Source organism: Gasterosteus aculeatus, chromosome 5, assembly GCF_964276395.1.
Source record: "Gasterosteus aculeatus chromosome 5, fGasAcu3.hap1.1, whole genome shotgun sequence".
In the NCBI taxonomy this organism is placed as follows: domain Eukaryota; kingdom Metazoa; phylum Chordata; class Actinopteri; order Perciformes; family Gasterosteidae; genus Gasterosteus; species Gasterosteus aculeatus.
This window is the reverse complement of record NC_135692.1, coordinates 13717045-13729109: the sequence shown is the minus strand read 5'-3', so window position 1 is coordinate 13729109 and position 12065 is coordinate 13717045. Positions and strand designations below refer to the sequence as shown.

The following is a 12065-nucleotide window of genomic DNA, read 5'->3' as shown; positions in this document are numbered from 1 at the left end:
GCAACCTGCTGGTGCAGCACGCAGCAGAAGAAGAAGAAGAAGAAGAAGAAGAAGAAGAAGAAGAAGAAGAAAAAAAGACCACTGTTTTGTTTAAAAGAAAGATCTGCAAGCACATCCTCAATGTTGTCTTCGACTGGTGCTACGAACTTTTTTTTTGGCGTGAGTGGGTTCCGACGAGTTAACCCCCCGCTCCCCCCGCCCCAATACTCCCCCGCCCGCCGGTGCGGCGCAGAGAGCGGAGCGGAGCCACCAGCCGCCCTTTGCCGCGGACCTAACGAGATTACGGCGGCGCACCGGCCGCTGCTCCTGCGGTAAAGACGCACGACCACCTCCCGACAAAAGACCCCCCCTCTGACTCTCACCTCTCTCTCTCTGGTTAATGTCGTTATGCCCCCCTGCTCCACCGCCACGGTTGAACGCGAGGGGGGAGGCTAGAGGAGATCTCTCTCTCTCTCTCTCTCTCTCTCTCTCTCTCTCTCTCTCTCCCCTCCGCAGACCTCGTGTAGTTGTCGCGCGAGTTGCACCACTGGAGACTAAACTAGAAGAAGACCAGAGGAGAACGAGACTTATATTTTTCATTTTTCATTGCCCTAAGACTATTGTGTGCGTGTGTGTGTGTGTGTGTGTGTGTGTGTGTGTGTGTGACTTAGGAGAAAAAGTGGTGTCGGGTGGATGAGTTGCGTGGATGTTATTTCCTGGATGTTCTCCCCGGGCTGTTCCGCGTCGCGGCCCCGAGAAGGCAACAGTGTGCGGGAAAGTAGATGTGCGCGTTAAACGGATGTCTTCAACGAGGATAACGCGGTGAGTGGAACAACGCGGACCTTTATTATCCCTCGATGCAAATCCAGATTCCCTTTTCTCCCGACTGACTTCTTCTACTCTTTCTAGATGATGAAATAGCCACACGGTTCCCAGTCATCTGTTCTTTTCTTCTTTTTTTTCAAGGGGTGCATGAAGGAAGTTTGCATGTACGTGCTCTTCTTAATTAAACACAGATGAATCCCCGCTTTCCCCGTTAAACGGGGGGGATTCGCTGTCCGCGGTGCTGAAACGGGCTGAAGGAGGATTATTGCTGCTGGTTCACTCGGCACATTTATACGCAACACGCTACGATCTCCTGCAGATCTGTTTATCGAGGGGGGGGGAGGATGCACTGTGCCCTGCAGATAAGATTTTATATTTCCTTTGTGATATTTGGATTTGAGGCGTTAAATTGCATTCCTCTGCAGTCTTTTGTAATTGGGTTGAAACCCCGTCCTTGTCTGCCATTGATCCGCCCCTCTGAAGTGTACGATTTCAACAAGTTGTCAGTGGTCAGTTGGTTATGAGCCGCCGCGGTGACCGTACGTGTTGTCTGTCTCAGTGGGTCCCGCCACAAGGTTACCTCACAGCTGCCTCTGTGTCCAGGATTACCAAGAGAGAGAGAGAGAGAGAGAGAGAGAGAGAGAGAGTCATCCAATTACTTTAAATTAGGGCCAAGCTGTCGCCTCCTTAAGAGTGAGCAGATAGCAAGAGGAAAAAGTCAAAGTTGACGAGGCGGGGGAGGGGATGTAGGTGTAACAGGTAAACGGGTACATTTATAAACTGTATTCTACTTTGTGTGTCCACACATGTCCCCTTATGTAATGTCTGTCTTTGCTCAGTCATGTGTGAAGGTGGCTTTTACACACGGGTAGTGATATTTAGTGCTAAAAATAAACACACTCACACACTGTGTCCGTGCATTGTAATGAAGCATAGTGAGACTGAATTTGAGTGTCCAATACCCGTCCACCGGCTTATTATATGCCAATCTACCTGTGTGTGTGTGCGTGTGTCCTGTATACGTACCTGCACGCGTGTGTGTGTGTGTGTGTGTATGAAGAGGGGTCAGACACAATATGCTCTGTGAACCTGGGACCCGTCCACTCGTCACCACGTCAAATCCAGTTAGTCATGCTGGGTGACGGACGCTGAAGGACTTTGATTTAAATAACTCTGCTGCAGTCCCTGTCTTTTAAAAGGGAGATTGTCTTTTGAGTTATGTGTTCATTTATTCAGTTGGTTTGTTAGTTGATTAGTGATTAGTGCAGAAGATATGTTCTCCGTATAAAAATAAGCCCTTTGGTCATTCCCCTGATCTTTAAAAAGCACTAAAATGGAAATTGCATATTGGTTGCTATTTTCGTTGAAACACCTAAGAAGTCAGACTCCTTAATTTGATTGATCACATTTGACCCTTGCATTGATTCAACAAATGCTTGTTGTTATTAACCACAAATGCCGAATTTAATGAGATCTGTGGCGTCATGTCTTACCTTCAGTCCCTGACTGAAAGATTTCCTCCTTCAAAACCGACGACTTGAATCAGACTCCATGTTCAAATGATGCTCTTCAGCTGTTTGACACAGTTTGGTGTGCCGTTTTTATTTGGTGCTTTACAGTTAGACGTATGCACTGCAAAAAGAATGCTTGCACTAAATTGAGGGATTACTTGTTACCGTCCTCTATAGGCGCCTCCATACAATATTGCACACTCACATTTTTTTTAGTTTTTCATTTCATGGGACTTTTTAATTAGTAAAGCATCCCTGCGTACTCACTAGAGATGTAAGGCCCCCCACACAAACATGCAACTCATAATGTCTGACCCAGTTCGGTATTTCAATCCGGTGAGACAAGCGAATAAGGAAATCACGATAGTTTATCACAACACAAGACGTGTGACGGTAAAGTCTTCAGTGCCTAGACTCTGAGGTTTGTAATTGATGGGCGTCTGCTTCGAACAGATACCCCTCCCTCCCTCCTCCTCCCACTATGGAGTTCAGACACTAGTGGCGGCCCTGGCTGGTGATTCTGCTCAGGTGGTCTGGCTGATTAGAGTAAGACGACTGGGCGCTGATGGGGCGCGTGACATCAGGCTGCTCGTACTGAAAGCAGAAGAGAGAGAATCTTACAATAGGCTAACGATGGGAATCTGCCGCTGAGGTATTTCTTCGAATGGACGCGACCGGCCGATGAGAAGAGCTGAAAACGACATCGGCAGTCTCAAAACACGGGCCGCAGGAAAAGGAAGAAAGCCATAAATAAAGCCATAAATAATATGTGAGAAATAAACACGTAAACCTAAGAATGACAATATAGTCCTCCTGACTGAACCCAAGCTAAAGCTTCATTTGCCCCCCTTCACACTCCCCCAGTGGCCGGACTACCTATTAGAAATATGTCGTATTGAATTAGCCACAGTCGCGTGAGCACAGCTAACTATTCTTATCTCTGACAGATTGCAGGCTGCGGATGAGTTCCTCCGTCTCTGTCTGAAGGGTAGAAGTGGATGTTGTAATCCTCCTCGGTATTAAACAATTCTATCACAACCATATGTTTTCTGTCTGATGGTGTTCTCATTATCTGCAAAGGTACCAGTCGACTCTCGTGCAGTTACAATGCAGGGTAACCTTTTTCCACGTCAACTGTGTGCATTTCTCAACGCGCCCCCGGATAAGCATTTTTTTCATATACGGTTGAATGCTTTTCTTCAACTGTGCATGACAGTGTTTGTTGAACCTGTGCAGGAATAACAGACTTGGCTTTATGCTCACAACAAGCTGTCAAAGAGATGTCATGTGCAGTTAGTCAGGGCTCTGTGAACAACACTAGCTTTTTAGTAACCAAAAAGAACATGATTTTACATGTTCTTTTTGGTTGTGAACTGAGTTGGAAAGTTTATTTTCAGGTAAAAGAACATCTGCAGAAAATCAAACGTTTGATCTTTCAGTTCATATTAGCCTACTTTCCACTGCAACGCAGCAGGAACTACTTATTTAAAGGTAACATTTGGAAGCTGACACTATGCTAGCGAGAGCCAAAGGTGAAATGGGGAATTAGGTGCGATCACGTAATGCGTCGGTAAATTCAACGCGCCTTCAGTTGAGCGGCGAAGAGACAGTAAAGCTGAAAACTGCTTGGTAGGTTTCCATTATCAAAATGAATGGCCACCCTGCAGCCAATCAGAATCGATGACTAAAGAGTTTACTTTATATGCTTTATTCTCCCGTCCTTGCTCCCTCTGGGTGAAGTTGTGAATGACTTCAGTCAGATACGATCCAACTTCAATCCAGGAATGTTGATCCTTGTTGCCATGTTGTGGTGATTTGGTTGATTGCGTTGCCAGGTGCAGTTTTGAATGCTTCAGCGTAAGGGATTGAGTTGACGTTCAACAATACACCAGAGTTGATTATTCCTAACAAGATTATTTGCCTGCTGGCCAAAGCACTGCCTGAAATCTGCATATCTGGCAACCCGGACAGCAGAAACAAAGAAGCAAATAATCAGGAGCTGTGAACTTCATTTTTGATTTGCCTCTTTTCTCTGACCAATTTTTTCGTTCAATTCAAAATGATATTTAATTCATATAGCGAGTAACCACTTGATATCGTTCGAGCAGGAAAAACCACAACAAATAATGCAACTTACATTAGAATTGTCGTAAATCTGTAGATTTCAAAACTGGGTCAAACAATTCTCTTTGGTTGCTTGGGAAGGTTCTTTGTGCAAGTAGAAGTTCACCAGCTTGCCTGAGTCCCGGAGCGCGATTAAATGAACTTAATTTTAAGCCTGTGGTAAAAGTTCTGAGAACCCCACTGCCCCAGTTTAATACCCTAAGTAGCTTTCTATCTGATCGGGGCTCCTAAACCACTTCAGCGCTGGACCCAAATGAAAACGACTAAGTCAACGAGCCTCAGACATATCGCAACACGGTACTGTTTGCCATAGAGATCCATCATCTCCACTGTGGGTGCTTGCTCATAATTCAACATATTGAAGTAATTATACATGGCCAACACCAGTGGCAGTCTCTTCAGTGTGGCTGGGAAAGGGAAAGTAGAACATAACCAATGGGCCCGTGTTTCAGCGTCCTGAAGCAGACCAGGACAGCTGCAGTGGTTTATTTGGGAAATGGGTTATTTTGCATTTAAAGCCGCTCAAACAGTTGGTTGTATAGGAACCCTAGGTCACATGACTACAGGTAATGGGACGGTGAAGCGTTTAATAGCTTAAGAGAAAGTGGCGCATTTTTACTACAAGGGGACCAAAAAATTGATTAAGATAGATAGATAGATACTTTATTGATCCCTCAAGAGGGAAATGTTGGTATCACAGCAGCATGTACATGGAAGAAAATAGAATAAAAAGATACACATTATATACAATATAATAAGAGAAATATTAAATTATTAAATTAAATTAATTTAAATGAACTGAAACAAAAGAATAACCTTCCAAAAGAGACAATAATAATAATTTGTAAAAGGAGAAGAGGAAGAGGAAAGAGCAGCAACATAACAGCAGTACAGGGTTATTAATGTAATTAAGGTAACTTCATTTAAAAGCTTACTCTCTTTAATCTCATATTTCTCATCATCACACATTGAGACATTTTAAAAACGCAAAGTCTGACTATCACAGAGCATTTGTTGGGTTTGGAGGGAGACGACTGCAGCCATAAAAGTCAGTGTGTCTGATTTAAGACCTGCAGAGCCTCCGAGGCCAAAGTGTGATACGCTGTGGAGTGGATGGCGCTTTCAGCAAAACACACACTCACAAGGAACCGTCAGCAAAAATTTCCATTAAAGGTGGCGTAAACAAAAGAACGGTTATGTTCTATTGAGTGTTTTTGTGAGCAAGAGAATTTCTTGTTTTATCTCCAGAGAGACAGAGGACGCAATTGTTTGCAACAAAAAAGCCTTTTTCTACGTGTGGATGTGTGTGTGTGTGTGTGTGTGTGTGTGTTTGTGCGCGCAGGAGATTCCGTGTTGGCAGCCACACGCTAAGGCACAGAAAGATTGCCAGTGTTATGTCTCGCCTTTGGCTGGCTGTATGTGTACATGTGTGTGTGTGTGTGTGTGTGTGAGACGGCGAGGGAGAGAAGGAGATCACAGAGGCTATTGCCAACTTCAAAGTGTCTACTGGTGTTGTGCCAGGTCAGCATGTTTACACAGGAGAATTGGTGTTGGAACACACACACACATATACACCTGGTACACACACATGTGTAGACACGCCTTATCTGCTGAACACACGCACACACACACACACACTGCCCAGAGTGCTTTGGTCTTATCAGTGGTCCCAGTGAGTGGGACATTTAATCAGGGTCAACGCACAGCTCTTGGCACAACGGATTCCACCATCCTCTCTCTCCCTCTCCCTCCCTCTCCATGTCTTTCTTTCACTTCCATTCCCCTTCAAACCGAGCCGTCTATTTGCCGAAATATTTTCTCAGCGACATTATATATATTTTTTCTTCTTCTCCGGAAAAGTTCTAACTGAACCGCTGGAGGCTTGAAATAGTTTCAACTTTCGCTGCTACTTTTGGGAAAGATTGTTCAAGTGCAGCCGTGCATCTCTGCCCCGCGCTGGACTTTCTTACTCGCGTCGTAGCTTTTAAACGCGTTGCCTTCTCCCCTTTGTGGTAGAACAAGAAGTAGAGTATGCTTCAACAGTTGAATCCATAGTTTTACCCTCGAGGGAATACAGATATTTTTTGTTTCTGGTGGAAAGATGGACGAGAAGATATGTACTTGTCATACGTGTGTTAACTCAGCCTGAACCTTTCCACCGGTTGCCAGAATAATTCACGCGTCGTTCATCTATGCTAGCCAGCAGCTGGCCTCGGGTTTTACAAACATGTGAAATCCATTCATCCATCTATCATTTTCTTCCATTTATTCTGTTCAGTGTTGCCGGGGGGGTTGGAGGCGATCCCACAAGGCATTGAGCGAAGGCTGCCAGACTGTACGAGTTTTCCATTGATTTAAAACAAGGATTGAGGGATGTAACCGGTTGAAAAAAAATTAAATAGATAAAAAGGTATTTAAATTTACAATGGCACAAAAGTGCAATCCCGTAATGCAGATGTTGTGCATGAAACCAAGTGGTGCTAAATAACCTCAAAAGCTCTTTATTTTTAAAGCGAAATTTGCTTAACTCACTAATTATTAATAACGTAAGAGGTATAACGCTTAACTATTTGTGAGGTGACACATGAGGATAAGTTCACAGGAGAGCTCATTTTAGAAAGCAATGCCTTCCCAAAGGATGAATGTGTTTGTGATGTAAGTAAATGTGGCTTGAATGTTCCCCTTTTTTTAACTTAACGGCAGTAGGAACGTGACTTTATTGGGGGAATCTTTGCAGTTGATGTATGTTTAAGAAGAAGTGTGTTCTTGTGTTCCTTATACTCCTCCTTCTTGCCTCAGTGTGTTCTCTTGCTCCCTTCACAGAGCTGAAAAACACCACCGCTCAAAGAATACAACTTTACCAGCTATTATTTTCACTTCATCAAATATTCTCCCAGTGTGTTCGCCCCCCTTTTCCCTTCTTCAGGCTCCTGACTTCCATTAATATTTAACAAAGCTGTCAGCTGTGAAATGTTTTGAAGTGGCCAAGAGTTTCTCTGATACCTTTCCTTAAAAACCCTCCAAAGCGGCTCATAACTCTGCGTATGTGGTGATTTTATTTATTCACTCCCTTGTTTGGACAAACAAGTCAGGCTTCAAGCGTTTGACCGTCATGCAACCGACTCACATAATTAACATGACGTGAACAAAAAGAATGCCTCCGCGATCCGCTGGCGCCGTAGGACGAGGCTTACGAGCTGCGCGTCGTCGGATCAGCAGATCTGCTGCCAAAACTCAGACCGACGGACGTTTAAGTTTCAGCGGCGTTGGCAGCCAGTTTGCTGGGTTGGGGCCCTGCCTCCTGTCCCAGGGCGGCGCGTCAGGCCCGCGTACCGACGCTGAGAATGAGCTCACTGGGCTGACAGAGGCAGATTCTCGGTCGGGCGCACGTAGGGATGTCACGACTCGGGACTCAAAAAGGAAACCGCAAGTCTTTCCGGGGACCCAAACCGCGAACCACGTGACCTGCAGATTCTACGCGTGAATGCAGAACCGGTCTAATCGAACAGTTACGGAGATGTTGTCTGTTGTGGCTTAGTTAAAATTGCTCGAGTGGCGTCATTTGGGGAATTTTTGCTTGAGCCTGCAAGACTAAAAGACTACAATCTTTTAGCGTTTGCTTGTATTTCCATGTCATTTCTTAGATTTGAGTCTCGTTCTTCTTACTCCTAAATGTCTTTTCTTTACCAAACCGCAAGGTTTCCACCTCAAAATAAACTCGCTTTTTATCGTGTTTGACAGTTCGCACAGGCGTTCACAGCCACACTTTTATGTTTTCAAATTGAGGTGAAAAAAAAAATGTCAACCTGCACCACATGCACCCAGGCTGTAGATGTCACCTTTCCAAATGTTGGACCCATTTCCTAACACGTCGCTAACAGTGACAGCTGTCGGCTACAAGCTCGCTCATCGTTAGCTCGAGGTTTTTTTTCCGTTTTATTTATTTATTTCACAAAAGCGGACAAATTGAAAACGTCTGCCGCCGCGGCATTACAGGTGAAATCGGCCGCGCAAAAGCGATACGCGAGATTCATCGCCGTCCGTGCCATTATGTGGCTGCGGAAAATAACGGAGGAGCGGGAAGGGGTGAAGCCTGTCCGGCCGCTCAACCGTGGTCAACCAGTGGCAGCGCCATCCGTCACAGTTAACACCTACTTACACCGTGTTAGCGCCTCGTTACTCACTGCCTGGCGACACGCGTGTTCACGCCTGCACACACGAGCTCACGCGTCCGCGCTTGCAGGCCCGCGCTCCGTTGTGTCTTGCATTGAATGTCTTCCCAATGTCGCTGCACTTTCCGGCAGAGAGATCCGGGGAAGGGACCGGGAAATGAGTCACGCGGGTTTAATGGGGGGGACAGGAAAATATCCTCAAAGCTCAGCTAGTTGTCACCTACGACGAGTGAGTGAGAAGTCCTTGTTTTTACATCTATGAAACGTGGATCTATTATGTATAAATAATCGTGGCCCGCTTCTGTTGAGTTTTTCTGTGTGCATCTGAATTTAATGTGGAGGTTTGGTTAGCGTCATGAAAAGTTACATTTCTCAAAGGATGCAAAATATGAAGAAAAAAACCTTTGATCCAGCGGTCTTGAAATAAAATAACTTTGGCCACGAGGCTCCCGTTTCTCCGGTAGCCGTGAGGCAGCACCAAACTGCGGGTTCTTTTCTTCTGTGTTCACGTTTAAAAGGTGATGCTGAAAGCTGGTGTGACTCAGGCCTCCAGCGTCAGTCTAAAAAGCAGACTTCAAACTGAAAACGAGTGGCGCGCTTCGCCCTCACGTCCCACTAAGACGGGCGGATGGAGAGTTTCTCGTATGATTTGAATTATTGATACAAATCAAACCGCACGCTCAATAGCATTATATGATTATATCATATCATGGCCTCGAATGTCCAGACCTTCCAGAGGGTGGACTCTTTTAAATGGAATGAATATGACATTACATGTCTGGCGCTTTTATCCAAAGCGACTTTCTGTAAGTGCATTTCAACCACAAGGATACAAACCCAGAAGAAGTGTAATCCCATCAGTCCATGGCCCTCTTTTTTATCTTTTTCCTTTCACCGCTTTCTTCTGCTCTTTCTTTGGTGTGATCACAAACTCTCTTGCTCACGTCCTTCTTTTTGCTCCTTTGGCGGCTCTGATCTGATCGATGCACTCATTTCCACCGCCAAGTTTAGCTTTAAGTGTATCTGCTGGGTGCTCAGCAATAATTGACTGATTACATTGAGAAAATAACAGTAATTTGAGGCAAATGAAAGCAAGAGTCACAAATTGCTTCATCTATTTTAGTAAAGCGCTGGGTGGGGGGGGGGGGGGGGGGTAATTTCCACAAGTGTCAGGGTTGTTGACACGATCGTGTTGCATTGTAGTGTTGCCACTTTTGTACTCTAGCTTTAATGCTGTTGTTCAAAAACGTTCAAATTACAGCTGGAGAGCGATTGAACATCCTGCTAAAATAGGAGATTTGTTTGATAACAGGAAAACAGACAAGATGCGAAGAGGCCATGAACACATTTCCTCTTTTAATTTAACTTTGATATTTAGATCTTCTTTGGGTTTTGGTTGACTTTAGTTTTCTTTGTAATTGTTTTTCTACCTTGAGCTGCTGCAAGGTGAACTTATATGGAACAACTGCCAAACAGGGATGATTTTAATGCATTTTCAACATCCATTCTTGGCGAAATGACAAATGTTATCAACAAATATGCACAACTTGTGATTTATTAAAACTTGGGCCGAGCCCTGTTTGTGGTGTCGAGTTTCTATGTTGTGAGTGCGAGTTCAGAGGTGAATATCAGGTCACTCAACTTCTCTGGCTGTAGTATTTGCAGTCCTGTGAAAGCCAAAACCTGAGTTAGCAATAAGACCCGTGGCTTTATTAAACAACTCTAATAAATCACGCTCACTTCCGCTCTCTCTCTCTCTCTCTCTCTCTCTCTGTCTCTGTCTCTCTGCCCGGTGCTGCAGCGCAATCGCATGCCGCCTCTTCACCGGCTTTAAAGAAGGAGGCCACATTTGTAACATGAATTCAAATGTGTTACAATCACAATACATACAGCGAAATATGAACACATTCAAATATTCTTAGTAGTAACATTCTGTGGCTAAATGTAACTCCCAAAGCCCTTTGATGCAGACATTTAAGCTCCTTTTAGGTCTCAGGCTTGGTGCTGTGTGACTACTTTATCTGAGGTCGCTTCCTCTTTCTGGTTTCGTTTTTGCTCCTCTTTGTGTTGGATTGGTTTCTGTGTCTTGGTGGTCATTACCATTCGTGTCTTTGATGTCTTTGGGCCATTATCTGGTCTCTCTCTCTCTCTCTCTCTCTCCCGCGGTCCTTTTTTGTGTCATATTTGTTCCGATTGACTTGCCAAGATGAAAGGTCATCAAGCTGGGGCCCTGGTCCAGGGGGGGGGAGTGTTTTTCCGAGAGGACAACGAGCCCTTTCAATGGTCCACCTGTGACCAATACCTTCCAACCACATTCCAGCAGGACAATGAACCGCTCTGCAAGTCATTGAAAAAGAAAGAACAGGCGGCCGCTGACGGACAGGAACACAAACAGACGCACCGACAGAAATAGACAGACGTCGGCGATGTTGGTGCAAGGGACGTTTTTTAGCTTTTATTTTGGGATTTTGCAGCCGATTACAGTAACGAGATCTAACGAGCCGCGTGCGATGACGGGAAGCTGATCAGACCCACTGTGGAGGTGAACGCCCGGTCAACACCCGTCATTCTCCCTCATCGCCTTGGGTTGAGTCTTCTTTTCATTAGTTAGCTTCTCTGTTTCACTATTGTTAACACACAGACGTATTATCTTTCAAATTTACAATGTCTTTATTATAAAGTTTCCCTTTTTCCCTTCGTCTGTCACCTCAAAGCTTCTTGAGGGCCCTTCTCTTCCTTTTCAATCCTCTTCCCTTCTTCAGAGGGCCCTTGCCTCCTTCTCATTGGCTCCCCAACACCGGGATCCCCGTCCATCAATGAGAGGTTGTTGGTGTTCAAAGAGGTCCGTGGCCTTAAAGTGCTCCTCACAATCCATGTCTCATTGCCGTTCTTTGTCGGCCTGGTATTGTCTGGGACAAAGTCGGTCCACGCTTTCTCTTTTTCTTTTCAAACTCTTCTTCTCCTACTTTTCTTTTTTTTTTACTTTCAGCCCCGTCTGTCCTCTGGTTCTCTGTTCTCCCTCCCTTCCTCTGTTTCCCCTGCATCTCCATGTTCCTCCTATTCTCATCCTCCCCATTTCCTTTGAGTGAGTCTCTCTCTCTCTCTCTTTGTCGGGTGTATTTTCTCTCCTCTCTGGAGGAATAAAACTTTGTGAAGTTCTGTCGGAGGAGAATCGCCTTCCGCCCTGATGCACTCCCTCCTGGTGACTGACGCTTACAGCACGGCCGACTACCAGAGAAATAAACATATGCCGACGATTCAGACCAACACGCACTCTCTCACAATCAGGGTCTGCGGGTCTAAGTTGTGATCACAGGGCCCTGTTAAAACCCCCCCATCAAACTGTTAAATATTATCTGTATTATTTATCATTTTATTTCCTTTAAAATTCTTCCTCTGCTAAGTTTGCTTTTCATTCCAGTATTCTTAAGGAAACTGGCGCTTTGGTTTGTGG

General features: G+C 45.0%; 1 protein-coding gene across 6 annotated transcripts in view; it reads left to right on the top strand.

Moving 5' to 3' along the window:
- Nucleotides 1-262: 262 nt before the first annotated feature.
- The window catches only part of LOC120819166 (protocadherin-15-like), a 96837-nt gene continuing 85034 nt past the window's right edge, over nt 263-12065 (top strand). For all 6 annotated transcript variants that reach the window (XR_013467763.1, XR_013467762.1, XR_013467761.1 and 3 more), the window contains exon 1: nt 263-801. The gene's annotated coding sequence lies outside the window, so the exon portion shown is untranslated. The remainder of the gene's footprint in view (nt 802-12065) is intronic.